At 37.3% G+C, this 17,813-nt stretch overlaps 1 long non-coding RNA gene across 1 annotated transcript in view; it reads right to left on the bottom strand.

Annotated features, from left to right (window-relative positions):
• The window catches only part of LOC105463437 (uncharacterized), a 34,652-nt gene extending 17,131 nt beyond the window's left edge, over window positions 1-17,521 (bottom strand). Inside the window, exons 1-2 of the long non-coding RNA XR_976324.2 lie at window positions 17,435-17,521; window positions 6,718-6,947 (exon numbers count right to left, since the gene is read on the bottom strand). This is a non-coding gene — a long non-coding RNA (uncharacterized lncRNA). The remainder of the gene's footprint in view (window positions 1-6,717; window positions 6,948-17,434) is intronic.
• Between the last annotated feature and the right edge of the window lie 292 nt (window positions 17,522-17,813).

Here is a 17,813-nt window from a genome sequence, read left to right as displayed (position 1 = left end):
TTCTTTTCCTAACTGAATACCCTTGATTTCTTTCTCTTGCCTAATTGCCCTAGCCAGAACTTCCAACACTATGTTGAATAGGAGTGGTGAGAGAGGGCATCCCTGTCTTGTGCCAGTTTTCAAAGGGAATTTTTCCAGTTTTTGCCCATTCAGTATGATACTGGCTGTGGGTTTGTCATAAATAGCTCTTATTATTTTGAGGTACATTCCATCAATACCGAATTTATTGAGCGTTTTTAGCATGAAGGGCTGTTGAATTTTGTCAAAAGCCTTTTCTGCATCTATTGAGATAATCATGTGGTTCTTGTCTTTGGTTCTGTTTATATGCTGGATTATGTTTATTGATTTGCAAATGTTGAACCAGCCTTGCATCCCAGGGATGAAGCCCACTTGATCATGGTGGATAAGCTTTTTGATGTGCTGCTGGATCTGGTTTGCCAGTATTTTATTGAGGATTTTTGCATCGATGTTCATCAGGGATATTGGTCTAAAATTCTCTTTTTTAGTTGTGTCTCTGCCAGGCTTTGGTATCAGGATGATGTTGGCCTCATAAAATGAGTTAGGGAGGATTCCCTCTTTTTCTATTGATTGGAATAGTTTCAGAAGGAATGGTACCAACTCCTCCTTGTACCTCTGGTAGAATTCAGCTGTGAATCCATCTGGTCCTGGACTTTTTTTGGTTGGTAGGCTATTAATTATTGCCTCAATTTCAGAGCCTGCTATTGGTCTATTCAGGGATTCAACTTCTTCCTGGTTTAGTCTTGGAAGAGTGTAAGTGTTCAGGAAATTATCCATTTCTTCTAGATTTTCCAGTTTATTTGCGTAGAGGTGTTTAAAGTATTCTCTGACGGTAGTTTGTATTTCTGTGGGGTCGGTGGTGATATCCCCTTTATCATTTTTAATTGCGTCGATTTGATTCTTCTCTCTTTTCTTCTTTATTAGTCTTGCTAGTGGTCTGTCAATTTTGTTGATCTTTTCAAAAAACCAACTCCTGGATTCATTGATTTTTTGGAGGGTTTTTTGTGTCTCTATCTCCTTCAGTTCTGCTCTGATCTTAGTTATTTCTTGCCTTCTGCTAGCTTTCGAATGTGTTTGCTCTTGCTTCTCTAGTTCTTTTAATTGCGATGTTAGAGTGTCAATTTTAGATCTTTCCTGCTTTCTCTTGTGGGCATTTAGTGCTATAAATTTCCCTCTACACACTGCTTTAAATGTGTCCCAGAGATTCTGGTATGTTGTATCTTTGTTCTCATTGGTTTCAAAGAACACCTTTATTTCTGCCTTCATTTCGTTATGTACCCAGTAGTCATTCAGGAGCAGGTTGTTCAGTTTCCATGTAGTTGAGCGGTTTTGATTGAGTTTCTTAGTCCTGAGTTCTAGTTTGATTGCACTGTGGTCTGAGAGACAGTTTGTTATAATTTCTGTTCTTGTACATTTGCTGAGGAGTGCTTTACTTCCAATTACGTGGTCAATTTTGGAGTAAGTACGATGTGGTGCTGAGAAGAATGTATATTCTGTTGATTTGGGGTGGAGAGTTCTATAGATGTCTATTAGGTCTGCTTGCTGCAGAGATGAGTTCAATTCCTGGATATCCTTGTTAACTTTCTGTCTCGTTGATCTGTCTAATGTTGACAGTGGAGTGTTGAAGTCTCCCATTATTATTGTATGGGAGTCTAAGTCTCTTTGTAAGTCTCTAAGGACTTGCTTTATGAATCTGGGTGCTCCTGTATTGGGTGCATATATATTTAGGATAGTTAGCTCTTCCTGTTGAATTGATCCCTTTACCATTATGTAATGGCCTTCTTTGTCTCTTTTGATCTTTGATGGTTTAAAGTCTGTTTTATCAGAGACTAGTATTGCAACCCCCGCTTTTTTTTGTTCTCCATTTGCTTGGTAAATCTTCCTCCATCCCTTTATTTTGAGCCTATGTATGTCTCTGCGTGTGAGATGGGTCTCCTGAATACAGCAGACTGATGGGTCTTGACTCTTTATCCAGTTTGCCAGTCTGTGTCTTTTAATTGGAGCATTTAGTCCATTTACATTTAAGGTTAAGATTGTTATGTGTGAACTTGATCCTGCCATTATGATATTAACTGGTTATTTTGCTCGTTAGTTGATGCAGTTTCTTCCTAGCCTCGATGGTCTTTACATTTTGGCATGTTTTTGCAATGGCTGGTTCCGGTTGTTCCTTTCCATGTTTAGTGCTTCCTTCAGGGTCTCTTGTAAGGCAGGCCTAGTGGTGACAAAATCTCTAAGCATTTGCTTATCTGTAAAGGATTTTATTTCTCCTTCACTTATGAAACTTAGTTTGGCTGGATATGAAATTCTGGGTTGAAAATTCTTTTCTTTAAGAATGTTGAATATTGGCCCCCACTCTCTTCTGGCTTGGAGAGTTTCTGCCAAGAGATCTGCTGTTAGTCTGATGGGCTTCCCTTTGTGGGTAACCCGACCTTTCTCTCTGGCTGCCCTTAAGATTTTTTCCTTCATTTCAACTTTGGTGAATCTGGCAATTATGTGTCTTGGAGTTGCTCTTCTCGAGGAGTATCTTTGTGGAATTCTCTGTGTTTCCTGGATTTGAATGTTGGCCTGCCCTACTAGGTTGGGGAAGTTCTCCTGGATGATATCCTGAAGAGTGTTTTCCAACTTGGTTCCATTTTCCCCCTCACTTTCAGGCACCCCAATCAGACGCAGATTTGGTCTTTTTACATAATCCCATACTTCTTGCAGGCTTTGTTCATTTCTTTTTCTTCTTTTTTCTTTTGGTTTCTCTTCTTGCTTCATTTCATTCATTTGATCCTCAGTCGCAGATACTCTTTCTTCCAGTTGATCGAGTCGGTTACTGAAGCTTGTGCATTTGTCACGTATTTCTCGTGTCATGGTTTTCATCTCCTTCATTTCGTTTAGGACCTTCTCTGCATTAATTACTCTAGCCATCAATTCTTCCACTTTTTTTTCAAGATTTTTAGTTTCTTTGCGCTGGGTACGTAATTCCTCTTTTAGCTCTGAGAAATTTGATGGACTGAAGCCTTCTTCTCTCATCTCGTCAAAGTCATTCTCCGTCCAGCTTTGATCCGTTGCTGGCGATGAGCTGCGCTCCTTTGCCGGGGGAGATGCGCTCTTATTTTTTGAATTTCCAGCTTTTCTGCCCTACTTTTTCCCCATCTTTGTGGTTTTATCTGCCTCTGGTCTTTGATGATGGTGATGTACTGATGGGGTTTTGGTGTAGGTGTCCTTCCTGTTTGATAGTTTTCCTTCTAACAGTCAGGACCCTCAGCTGTAGGTGTGTTGGAGATTGCTTGAGGTCCACTCCAGACCCTGTTTGCCTGGGTATCAGCAGCAGAGGCTGCAGAAGATAGAATATTTCTGAACAGCGAGTGTACCTGTCTGATTCTTGCTTTGGAAGCTTCCTCTCAGGGGTGTACTCCACCCTGTGAGGTGTGGGGTGTCAGACTGCCCCTAGTGGGGGATGTCTCCCAGTTAGGCTACTCAGGGGTCAGGGACCCACTTGAGCAGGGAGTCTGTCCCTTCTCAGATCTCAACCTCCGTGTTGGGAGATCCACTGCTCTCTTCAAAGCTGTCAGACAGAGTCGTTTGCGTCTGCAGAGGCTTCTGCTGTGTTTGTTATTATTTACTGTGCCCTGTCCCCAGAGGTGGAGTCTACAGAGACAGGCAGGTTTCCTTGAGCTGCTGTGAGCTCCACCCAGTTCGAGCTTCCCAGCAGCTTTGTTTACCTACTTAAGCCTCAGCAATGGCGGGCGCCCCTCCCCCAGCCTCGCTGCTGCCTTGCCGGTAGATCACAGACTGCTGTGCTAGCAATGAGGGAGGCTCCGTGGGCGTGGGACCCTCCCGGCCAGGTGTGGGATATGATCTCCTGGTGTGCCTGTTTGCTCAAAGCGCAGTATTGGGGTGGGAGTTACCCGATTTTCCAGGTGTTGTGTGTCTCAGTTCCCCTGGCTAGGAAAAGGGATTCCCTTCCCCCTTGCGCTTCCCAGGTGAGGCAATGCCTTGCCCTGCTTCAGCTCTCGCTGGTCGGGCTGCAGCAGCTGACCAGCACCGATTGTCCGGCACTCCCCAGTGAGATGAACCCAGTACCTCAGTTGAAAATGCAGAAATCACCGGTCTTCTGTGATTTAGAAGTAAATCTCGCTCGCGCTGGGAGTTGGAGACTGGAGCTGTTCCTATTTGGCCATCTTGCTCCGCCCCCTCAATCACTCTTAAAACAGATTCCAATAAAGAAAATAAATACTGATAATAAAAAGTAAAAAAGGGTATATTACATTATTTCATAAAACCCACTGTATGATTGGATTTGGGCACTGTTTAATTTCATGGAAGAAACTAGCATTGAAATACACCAACATATTTTCCATTTTCAAAAAAATGTTTTGACCTGAGTTTTGTCAGATGGCTGCCTTGAAGTATTTGAATTATTGAAAATAGGCTTGACATAGTATTCCATGAAGTATGCATGCTTTTACAAGTTTGAATGCATTTATTTATAGGTTAACATTTTTTAAAGTTTGTGTGCAAATAACGCATCTATCTCTAAATATTTATGAATGTACTTCCCCATTAAGTCAGAAGACAGGAATGGAAAAACTAAGAAATATTCTCAATAGAATAGATATATTCAAATGTCAATTTTTAAAAAGGAATGAATCCAATGTCCTGATTTTAAATGCATTTCAAGGGTCTTTTAGTCTAAAATCATCACTTCCAATTAAAGGGAACTTCCACATTAATTACCTTATGAGACATATCAGAGGTTATAGTCTGTTAGGAAATAGGCCAATATAAAGAAAGAAGAACTAGAAGGAAAGGCAAGGTTTTTATGATTCTTGGCAAGCCTAATTTAGGCAAATTCTTAGGTCTGGTGTCTAATTATTTATTTAGTTTCCTTATACTTTTAACTGGATTAGGGGACAGGGTCCTTAGCTTCTTCACAAAAAGAAAAAAACTGTTCTCTTAGTTGTTTGGAAAACTATCAAAGACATCAAAGAAAAAGTAGTTTGAACAGAGAAGGACTTTTCATGATATTATATGTGAAAAGTGAGAACAAAAAAATCTGGTCCGAATGATAAAATATTCCCTTCCATAACCATGGGTATCAGCCTCCAGATTTTTCTCTCTGTTTGAATATTTCTAACCTTTTGACTTAGAAAATATACTTCCCTTAAGAGCTAGTGGATATTCCCGAAGAAACATGATCTTTTGACACCTTTTTCTACCATTTTCTGTTTTAATAATTCAGGAGTGGAAGACCAACACAGTAAACAATGCCAAAATAGTTTTTATATTCCCAGAAACACAGAAGGGGGCAGAGGTGAAAAATTCCCAAAGAAATATTAGATGAGGAATATTTTGCATCTCCAATATCTTTAATTTCTGTTTATACTGTGACACAAATAAATACATCTAGTTGATGTGATGGTAAGGTGGTTAACTTTCATATACCTTGAAGTTCATTTTTAAAATTTCTACTTTTAATTTTAAAGTTATGGGACTATATTTAGTTTTTTATTTAATTATAATTCACTTTAAAATAAATCCCACCCTTGAGAACTTCATCTAAAGAGATTATCATATACACAATAAAATACCAATTTCTTCTTTTTGTCTTTCCAGCTCTCAAAAGATGCACACATAATAGAGTTATACACAATAAAATACCAATTTCTTTTTTTTGTCTTTCCAATTCTCAAAAGATGCACACATAATAGAGTTTCTCTTAAAAGAAAAAGCTCTACATAAATCAGTTCTTGTTTTATTTTAAAATTAACATAGAAATAATATCCCATAAGCATGTCACCTAATATAAGCATTATCCTATTTTTGTATATTCCCTTCACTGTTTTTGTATATTCTCTTTAAATAAACGTTACTTTGTTTTTCATATTGTAATTATCATATACATCAAATATTGTACCCTCTTTTTCCTATATAACATTAAATAATATTGCCTTTTCACATGTATAATTTTTATTAGAAGCACAATATTCTATTAATTTAATTAAACATTTAAGTGTTCTATTTATTATTTATTAAGTAAATCTTTACTTAAACAAATGCTTATCTTTTTAACTCCTTTATGGATTTCTGGATCCTTTCCAGAATTGAGTAGTGTGATCCAAGACTACTGCAACAACAACAACAAAAAAAAACGTGTGGACATCTTCTAGATCAGTTACTCCAGCACCTTGATCTCTGTGTGTTTCTCTGCATTCTCCCAGATAGTTTCATGTAATATGGGTAGATGGTATACACCTTGTCCTAGCTTTTTTCAATATTTTAATTAAACTCAACTGCACCATTATTTTTCCTTACTACAAATTTAGTTCTTACTTTTTTTCAAAAGCAGCCAGCAAATTAGTTACCTTTGATACTACTCCAGGACTACGATGTATTATTTATTTATTTTTGTCCCACTTAAGTAATGGTTAATCCATTTGCCTAGTTCGTTTATAAAATCCATGACTTACAAGTTTTAAACCAAACTCCAACCTTTTAGGTCTCACTAATATATTTACAATAAAGGACAAACTCTCACACCAAAAAGTGTTGATAAGAAGTGTAGGTAACAGAAAGGCTAGATGGTATACAGCTCATACAGGTGTGTGGAAGGCACCCAGGCATGGAAAATTCAGGAGGGCATAGCCTAGGAAACCTAATCATACCTGCTCAGGTGACTCCTTGAGGTCAGTGCTGTCTACTGGTCCTTACCTCACAGTGGAACTTCTCAAATGTGCTGACTCTGGATGGGTTTTCGTCAGGGTGTATTTTCACCCCTTTCCCGTGGAATGCTGGACACTGGACCAAGATTCAGTTTGAAAAATCTTTACCACGGAATTAGTTGCTCCCAGTTTCCACCTGCCAGCAGCCCAGCTGCCTGCACCACCATCTGCTTTGTCTGCCACCTTCTGCATGTAGTTAGGTCATGCTGTCAAAACAGGCTAAGAGTGAGAACAAAGGTTTAATTCCATGAAGACTGGCATTTCTCTCTCTCTCTCCCTCCCCACCCCCGTCCGTGTCTCTCTCTCTCTCTCTCTCTCTCTCTCTCTCTGTCTTCTCTCATTTTTTCCAGTGTTTACCAAAGAGATGTTTCCTGATTCCTCTGGGCTCCCTTTGTCCCACTGGACCATCAAAAGCACTTTTCTGATCACCTTGTTCTCTTACAATACTCTAAAATAGAGCATTCTTGCACTGCAGCAATTTTACAATAGATCTACTACAATAGATATAAAATTGCTAAATCATTTTCAAAAAGAGATATTCCAGTTCGCGCCATCACCAGAAATGAGGAAGATTTTGTAGACTTCTTGGTAGCACTGTCTTTCCCGAACTTTTTCTGGTTTTAGTTTAGTATCAACAAATGTTCTGGAAATCCAAGATGATCTCAAAACTCCTTTTGAAAATAATACATAGCAGCAATAATAAAACCTGTAAATTATAGAGTGTCAGTTATATGCCTGGCATTTTACATGCTCTGTTTCATTTATCCTTAAACAACCCCAGGTAATAGTTACTATTTCCCCCAGTCTGCATGTAAGAAAAGTGAGAATCCAAAAGAACAACTTGTCCATATATGTAGCCTCAGTTGGGACTGTGGGCATGACTCCAACCTATGCCCCTCTGAACTTAGCTACCTCACAGCTGTCTATGCCAAGGTATCTCAAAGCTATCGGGCTATAATCCAGTGCACTTTTCACTCACTATTCCTTTTCAGAGTTGTCATTACCCGCTCATTATCACATTGTTCAAATGAAATTCCAATAGCATAATGAATTAAAGTCTAGTTAATTAAACTTAACAACATCACTTTTTTCCCTTACTACAAATTTGAACCTTATTTGTTCTTTCAAAAGCAGCCAGCAAATTAGTCACCCTTGATATATTCCAGGACTGTGATGTATTTATTTATTTGTTTGCCCCAGTTAAGAAAATGATTAATCCATTTGCTTAGTTCATTTGACATTTTTGTAAAATCCGTGACTTGTAACTTTTAAACCAAACTTCAACCTTTTAGGACGCACAAAATTTTATTACGACAAAATGTGATTTTTCTTGGGGGTCAAAATAAAGGAGAGGAATTCTCTGTAGTTTGGTATCTATGATATATGATCCCAATCGGAATATTAAATCACTTACAAAATAGTATCTCAAAGAGATCAGCTTAACTAAATCAGTGGTTCATGTGCCATGTGGTTAAAAATATCCTTATGTCAAAATAGGAACTCTTTTACACTGTTGGTGGGAGTGTAAATTAGTTCAACCATTGTGGAAGACAGAGTGGCAATTCCTCAAGGATCTAGAACCAGAAATACCGTTTGACCTACCAATTCTGTTAGTGAATATATACCCAAAGGATTATAAATCATTCTACTATAAAGAGACATGCACACGTATGTTTATTGCAGAACTATTTACAATAGCAAAGATTTGGAACCAACCCAAATGCCCATCAATGATAGACTGGATAAAGAAATTGTGGCACATATACACCATGTAATACTATGCAGCCATAAAAAAGAATGAGTTCATGTCCTTTGCAGGGACATGGATGAAACTGGAAACCATCATTCTCAGCAAACTAACACAGGAACAGAAAACCAAACACTACATGTTCTCACTAATAAGTGAGAGTTGAACAATGAGAGCACATGGACACAGTGGGGAAGTGTCACACACCAGGGTCTGTAGCAGATAGGAGCAAGGGGAGGGAAAGCATTCGGACAAATACCTAATGCATGCAGGGCTTAAAACCTAGATGACAGGTTGATAGGTGCAGCAAACCACCATGGGACATGTATACCTATGTAACAAATCTGCACGTTCTGCACATGTATCCCAGAACTTAAAGTAAAATTAGAAAAAAAACATATCCTCATGTATACACCTTCCAAGGTGAATGTAGTTTCCTAATATTGGCTTGCTTCACCTCAAAGAGTAGGAGACCAGGGTGGCTGAAGTGTTAATCAGCAAAAAGTTGGAACAAGCAGAGGTTAAAATTCCTCATCAATATAAAACTGAAATGAACTCTGAACTATGAACTCTGAACTATGGCTTCTGAAACCCATATCCACCCACACAGATACACACACATAGAAAGTTACAGCTTTACTCAGCTTTATATAATTAACATATATAGCTGCTATGAAGATGTTTAGGAATAATTTTAATTAATTTAACTAGATTCATATTAGTTGTATTATACTACATTTTTTTTCTTACATCCCATCATCTCTGAAATCTTAAATAGCTTTTGAAATTTTAATGTATTCTTTAAGTCCTTTTTGATTGTCAAAGTTTCACTCAAAGGTCATCAGTTTCTTGAATGTCTTTATCTTTTCATTTATTTATTTATTTATTTATTTATTTATTATTATTATACTTTAAGTTGTAGGGTACATGTGCATAACGTGCAGGTTTGTTACATATGTATACTTGTGCCATGTTGGTGTGCTGCACCCATCAACTCATCATTTACATCAGGTATAACTCCCAATGCAATCCCTCCCCCCTCCCCCCTCCCCATGATAGGCCCCTGTGTGTGATGTTCCCCTTCCTGAGTCCAAGTGATCTCATTGTTCAGTTCCCACCTATGAGTGAGAACATGCGGTGTTTGGTTTTCTGTTCTTGTGATAGTTTGCTAAGAATGATGGTTTCCAGCTGCATCCATGTCCCTACAAAGGACGCAAACTCATCCTTTTTGATGGCTGCATAGTATTCCATGGTGTATATGTGCCACATTTTCTTAATCCAATCTGTCACTGATGGACATTTGGGTTGATTCCAAGTCTTTGCTATTGTGAATAGTGCTGCAATAAACATACGTGTGCATCAGGAAACAACAGGTGCTGGAGAGGATGTGGAGAAATAGGAACACTTTTACACTGTTGGTGGGATTGTAAACTAGTTCAACCATTATGGAAAACAGTATGGCGATTCCTCAAGGATCTAGAACTAGATGTACCATATGACCCAGCCATCCCATTACTGGGTATATATCTTTTCATTTTTAATCGTTTGCTGTCCCCTTTCCCACATTCCAACTGAAATAATCTCTCCTCACTATGAACACCCAAAGCATGTCAACATAACAATTTTTATTATAACAAGCTATCACATTCTACCTAACATTAGATGTGTTATTTACGTATGCATCCCCTTCTGTGCTAGAATGCAACAGTCTTTGGGCTCATTTCCATTCCCACTTGGAGTCTACATAATCAAAATATTATGGTTAAAACAATGTAGACTACCAAGTGGAGAATCCAAGACTTACTCAAAATCATAGTTTTTACTCAGTAGCAGAGGTTGGGGCCAAACATATCCTGGTGCTTTCCAAACTTTCATTTCCACTAGGTTTTCCCTTTTCTACACAGAAATTTAAAACGGGTCTGATTAAATCAACTCTTTTTCTCTTCCTGGTTAAAAACTTTACATTGAAAGAAAAAATGAGGGTCAGACAAATGGACACCAATTCTGATCTCTTTTCTTTTTGCATTTGATTTGATACATTTACACTAAAATTAGATTTCACAGAAGAGAAATTGAGCTACAATGAGAGTAAGAGTGAGGAAGAGAGATTGATTCACAGTGCTCAGTTATTTCCCTGAGGAGCATAGCCTTCTTTCCTTTAGGTGATCAAATGCAACAAGAAGAGGACAAGGGATTCTTTACACTAGAGATTTAGATGAAACTGTGAGGCATGACCTAGAGCAAAGTAGCAATTAAAACTCCAAGTTACAGTTCCTACCTATTGCCCACAGTGTGCTATTGATTGTTGGCCTTCAATTTGCCTTACTGGAAGCCTGACTTGTGATGTCATTGTCCAGAAAGCTATTGAAACTCCCTTGAATTTGCCTTCGCTCTGTATAATTGATTAAATTCAATAACTTTTTGTAATCTAAAAATGTACAGTGACATCATTTAAAATTCCATGATTTAAAATGTTTTTGGAGGGAAAAACCCTATTACTTTCATTTTTTTCACATCAAAAAGGTTCAGAACAAAATCACTACCTCATTTAATTTTAAAAATCAGCAAAGAATTTTTTTTTAATGCAAGACATACAGTATGGACTGAATATATTCCTGGTATTTGCTGTACACTAGGGTTAATTCTGTGAGTAGAACACTCACTATGTGAGGATTATTTCTACTTCCAACTCCCATCTACACATTTTCACTCTGTTCTCTCATTCCTCATAGCTTTTTCAAGTATCAAATTGTATGGTGAGAATTAAAAGAAAGCAAGGTTAAAATGTATTTAAGATTTCCAGCATTTTCCTAGACTCTTTTCACACCTCCTTCTAACTAGATTAGAATGTGAACATATAAACAGTTAATCATTAGTTTATAAATGTTTGGCAATAAAATAATTTTGCTTGACTATTGTCTTGCCTGGGAAAAATAGGCAGAAGTCACTTAAGAGTGTACAGTTTAAACCAAACCATTCCTATCATATCAAATTATATTCTTTATTACATAAAATGGGAATGGAGCAGAAATACTTGCAACAACATATTAGTGTTAGCAACCAAGAAAATTGAGGTACCCATCTTGAACACCTTGGAGCTTCACCACTATAAATTATTAAAAGAATGAAATAAATGCATGAATAAAGCAAAGTTTCTGAATCCTTGGGCAGATCAATTTTAAATTAGTTCGGGAAGGGCCTTGACATTTGCCTGATTGAATGGTCTAAAGAAAAAGTTGAAGCCTTTCAACAGCAGGTTGTTGCTTTTTTTCTCCCTAGGTGTTGACAAATTGTCTCTTTGGCTCTAATTTTTCAACTGCAAAAAAACTCTTCAAATCTGAGGCCCTGTGTTAGATTTGCTATTTAATTGTGTCTTTTCAGCATGTCCACCTCACTTTTTTTTTTTTTTTTTTTTTTTTTTTTTTTTTGAGACAGAGTTTTGCTCTTGTTGCCCAGGTTAGAGTGCAATGGTGCAATCTAGGCTCACTGCAACCTCTGCCGCCCAGGTTCAAGCGATTCTCCTGCCTCAGCCTCCCAAGTAGCTGGGATTACAGGTGTCTGCCTCCATTCCCAGCTAATTTTTTATATTTTTAATAGAGATGGGGTTTCACCATGTTGGCCAGGCTGGTCTCGAACTTCGGACCTCAGGCGATCCACCCACCTCAGCCTCCCAAAGTGCTGCGATTACAGGTGTGAGCCACCGCACCCAGCCTGCCCACCTCACTTCTAATAGTAGAATTCATTTTTCTTTTGGAGAGTCTATTCCCTATGGTTTAGGTAGGATGAATCCACCTGCCATGGTGATCATGTGACTCACACCTGGCCAAAGAGAATGTTCTATCCCCACCTCAATCATGACAATTAGATGAGAGCATTACCTCATAAAGGCCAAGTATTTGATCAGATTTGATGTAAGCTAGCTGTGAGAGAGTCTTTCTTTGATCAAAATTAAGAAGGATATATCCTTGGGGATTCCTTTCCTACCATATTGAGAAGTGGCCTGCCTGAAAATTAAGCCAATAGGAAAATGGGGCTGAGAGAGAAACAAAGCCCTCTGGGCATCATTTGAAACCCTGAACCTACCTATACCTGAAGCTACATCTATTTTTGGATAGTAGTCAATATTTCAGTAATTTGTCCATGTTTTGCATAAGGTCATTTGAGTTGGAGTTTAGGCACTTTGCAACCAATAACCAATAGATTGCTAACTAATAAAATTGTGATGTTATTTTATAAGTTACTGCAAGCTACTATGTAGTAGGCAACTATCAGGTCATATGAACTCAGACCAGATGAAATGGTCAGAATCACTGAAAAGATATCTCAACTTTTTTCTCAACAACATTTCTGAATGTCTGAAAACAAAATTAATGTTCAATTTAATTTTATTACCCTATCAAAGTAATTCTGATTTTCTACATAGACATTCAGTTAAGTTCATGTACTTTCTTTCTATATCATGAAATTTTAGAATTAGAAAAAGACCTTGGAATTCCTCTTCCCTATTCTCAATTTAGATAAGGAATCTGAAGTCTGACAATATTTAGTGAATTGTCCAACATTATACAGCTAGTTAGGGATGACATTGAAATGCAACCAAATTCTGTATCCATAATGTACCAGAAATTATAAAATTATGCCTATTAACAGTATTCATATTATTCTGAAATGAAGTGACTTGAAACCTTATTAGAATATTATCATTTTAAAAATAAGAAATTAGCTTAGTCAAGCACAAATGATTTGCATTTTTATCCACTGGTATCCATTAATTCTTCCAAAATGAGAATATACTAAATGAGCCAAAATTCCATTAAACACACACAATGATAAATGACCTGAAATGGTCTTTCTGTAATACTTTTGTTTTCTTTATGAATAACTACCAGATAGAAAAGGGTAAAAATCATTATATTCTAATGGGAACTAGCAAATTCTATTAGATATGAATGCCTAATTATAATCTAAGTGAAAAAAATGCTGATTTTAAAACGTTTTTTAAGGATAGCTCATCATACTCCCTCCAAGTTGATAGCTGGTTCTAATGATAGCCATTTCTAATAATACCTAAACTTCAGGAATCAGAAAATACACATATAAAATTCTAACAGCCAAACAGCCTTTTTGTACAAAGTATTAGATGCTCACTGGTTGGATCAGCAGATTATTTTCCTCCATATTCTTATTCCATACTTTTTTAAGTGGAGGACTTCTATTACTGCTCCAAGAGGCATAATTACTGAAAAATGTTTAATGTGCATTTGTGGGTTTTTAAACCAACTCGCTAATCTTCAACCAATAAATTTTATTAAACCAAAAGATAACCAAATATTTTCTTTTGGAATTGTTGCATAATTACATGTAGTAAATTTGTAGCCCTAGAGAGTGAACAAACAAAGAAATTAGGTATCCCCAACTTATCCACAAGCAAATGAAAGAAGGTTTGTGGAATAAGAAGAATGTTAAAAGCTAAATTAAATGTTCACTTAAAAGCATGTTCTACAGCAGTTTTTTATATTGTTTAAATTAAATTTCTTTATTAAAAAGTAGTGTATATTAATACCCTGTCACAATCTATTTCTAGTTATGCAAACTAGCTCAAAACAAGGTGTTTTTTATATTTGCAAAAAGTAAATACAATTTCTTAATGAAATTGTGTTCTAAATTCTTAACATGCCTCTAATGCCCAAACTATGAAAAAGGAGTAAAATAGTGAACATTTTGTCCATAGAATTCTAATGACTAAAGATCTAAGTAATAATTTTTTTCAACGATAATCACCATTTTTCTACATTAGTGAGATATTTACAGCCATAATGATTAATCAGTATTTGTAAAATGGACGGATTATACTCTTTCCAAGAGTTTCTCTTTAAGGCCTGCCTGGAACGCTCTTTAACAGGCAGTCAGACACCAATGCTATTCCCAGAAATCTGCCTGGTTTCCAGTCCCCCTGATTTGTTCCTCCCTCCTTACTGGTGCAGTCATGAATCATCTTCTTACCCTAGTTCATATCCAACCTTCTTTGCTTCTAACTCCCAGGAGGTTTACAAATTCTATTCATACCTTCAGGATACGCCCACAGACTGTCCACACTTTTCAACCATCAACTAACTCCCTCCTTACAAAACGATAAAATAATTTAATCCAATGACTTCTACTCACCCGGCTAGTTGAGGAAAGCTGGTAAGGGGCTATGACAATGGGCTCCATATACAGATTCTTCTTACTGATTTTTACCTTTACCTTCATGTACAATATAACATGCAGAATATAACCCTGTTTTTCACATGCTGCCTCCCAGGTCCCTACCTCTAGGAAAACTGTCCGACCCCATTCCCACTGAGAGTCACTTTACTCTAGCCTTGCAAGGTCCTGCAGACACTGGGGGGACTTAGGGTCAGCCAGACACTAGGACAACTACTTTCACAGGGTCCGACACTGCATGAAACAAAGATATTCCAAAGGAGGGAGATTTTTATGAAAAGTTGTTTAAACAGACAACACACTTTTCTCTAATTGATAAAATGCCACTGTCAATGAGAGAACTAAAATGTGAGGCTCGCTGGGTCCAGTGACTCCCTTTCGATGTCAACAAACTTATGGTGCTGTGCTGCTGCTGTTCCTCTCCCTTTCTTTTTCTTTTTTTTTTTTTCTTTTCTTTTTTTTTTTTTTGAGTCAGTTTTCCTGCACATTGTAGTTTTAAAGTGCAAATAAATACAAGACCCAGTCACTGTTTGGATTTAGTGTTTTCCGTTGGAACCAGTGCCTTACAGATTATGACACGCAGCACACAGAAAATGGGATTAGAAAAGGGGCTGTGGCCATAGGGTTGTCCTCGGGCTGTAGAAGGCAGGGAAACCCTTCATTATTCTTCCCCTCAGTCTTAGGAAGCTCATGATAGCTAGGTGTCACCTCTAATGTCATTGTCTCCCTCTCAGGCTTTGTCTCCCTGTCTCCCTCTTCCCTTCACTCTCCCCGCCCCCCCGCCCCACCCCTCCTCCTCTCTCTCCATGGCTCTCAGGACCAAAGAAAGGCAGAAGAGCCTAAGAGTGCATCCACCCTCCCCTAATGAATTAATAACCATGCCCAGCCCAACACAAGCCAGAAAGGACTCTTCAATTCCAAATGGAGTGTTAGGGGTTGGTAAAAAGAAGGCATACACTAAAAGTTCAAGAATTTGGTTCCTGTTATTGCTGTGAAATCTGATGAAATACTTAGTTTTGTAAAAAGGGGGTTCAATTAAATCAGTGTTACTATCAGCAAATTTTTAAAAAATACACTAAGAGAATTTATAATGGAAATAGAAAAAGAAATCACTGTTTCTATCCACTAAAGTTAAGGCAGAGGGTTATCAGTACAGCTGTGGTAAAGCAGAATGCCTGAGAGCTAACTTTTTTCCTCTATTACATAGAAGAAACAACAAATGTTGTTTGGAATTCTAACCAAATCCTCTAAATTAAGAACTGGTCATTGAGATTTTATCTAAATAGCCATATAACAGCTTTCTCATGACCAAGCTAAACAACACATTTTCCTTTATAATCATTTTTTATTATAGTTCTTCCTGATTTTCATTGCAGATATACTAGGAAAGACAGGAAAATAAAATATGAAAGGAAATAGCACTTAAAGTAATTTTAGAAGTTTATATGATTCCCCATAAGAAATCAATCAGAGATTCTCAGTTTAGCTGTCTAATAACTGCTTTTCCCACATAAATGGAGCCCTCTACCTGGGTGTACAAGGTTTATGTTTCCAGTAAACAAAAGATGCTGTGCAACATAGTCTGGGACTCACTGAAATGGGGACTCTTCAGGCAATGGGGCCTGACAAAAGTATTCGGCAAATAATATTATTCACCAAACATCATTTTAATTTACTTTCTGAAGCACTTGTTTCAAATTACTTATTGGTTTGGGAGATAAAAAGAATATGGAAGAAATTCTGACAAGAACAAGCAAACCAGAAAATGAAGAGCTCAGGCAGATGCTCACACACACACAAAAGGCACAATTGTTCCCTCTGGACACTTTTTGTTGTCTACTATTTACTCTTTTGCCCATAGTGGGCAATATAGTAAAAAAATGTATTCAAATGGCTAATCATATCGCTGAAGTTATTTTACTAGTCATCTAGGTAAATGCAGAATCCTCAAAAATAGGCACTGTTCTTGTAAAAACAGACCTACTGATTACAATACTAGGATAAATACTTTACACAGTTGAATATAAAGCCTCCTCAATTTTATTCCTGGGTTTTAAAAAGTAAAAAATATATATACTGTCACCTAATTAGATTATGTAAAGGGGAACAATAGGACCACTTTTTTTCTTTCCAAGACATCTGTTAACCTGATTTTGAACCCTAAGCAAGGAACAAGATTCCAGGTCATCCCAAAACGTAAATGAGCATGCGTTCATTCATCAGTCAAAAGTCAGATGGAAAAGGCTTTATTAAGGAAGCCTTTTCTAAATCTTTCCTAAAAAGGAAAAGGATACAAGCCCCACAACCCAGCAGTTTTTCTGCTGAATATTTAGTCTCACCGATCCACAGGTCCTATTGTACAGGAATGTTTATAGAAGCATTCTTTATGGTTGGAAAAAAAAAAAACAAAAAAACAGAGTATCTACCTCTAAGGAATGGGAAAATATCACAGGTGCACAAAATGAGTACAAAGTCAGAACTCATGAGCAGATTTACATTTAGCAATACATATATAGAAATAGCTCATAAACCTAATTCTTACTTTTTTAAAAGAAATGAAATGATATTTATAGCACACAATCATTTATATAAATTTTGAAACAATACTATATTGTCCCAGGGATATACAGTAGTCCCTCTCTTATCCACAGTTTGTTTCTGCAGTCCAAAAATATTAAATAGGAAATCCCAGACATGAACAATTCCTAAGTTTTACATGGTGCACTGTTCTGTTTAGTGGGTGAAATCTCACCCTGTCCTACTCCAGCCCATGTGGGACATGAATCCTCCTTTGTCCAGCATGTCCACACTGCAGATGCTCCCTGCCTGTGAGTCTCTTGGTAGCTGTCCTGGTTATCAGATCTATCGTCATGGTATCCCAGTGCTTCTGTTCAGGCAACCCTTTTTTTACTTAATAATGACCCCAAAGCACAAGAGTAGTGGTGCTGGCTTATAGTTATAATTGTGTTATTTTAGTTATTTTAATAGTATATTAGCTATTTTTAATCTCTTAATGTGCCTAATTTATAAATTAAACTTTAGCATAGGTATATATGTATATGAACAAATATAGTATATACACACAGTTCACTATTATCCACAGTTTCAGGCATCCACTGGGGGTCATGGAA

This window comes from Macaca nemestrina, chromosome 3 (assembly GCF_043159975.1).
Source record: "Macaca nemestrina isolate mMacNem1 chromosome 3, mMacNem.hap1, whole genome shotgun sequence".
Classification (NCBI taxonomy): Eukaryota; Metazoa; Chordata; class Mammalia; order Primates; family Cercopithecidae; genus Macaca; species Macaca nemestrina.
Note: the sequence above shows the minus strand (reverse complement) of the source record. Positions and strands in the feature narration are given on the sequence as shown.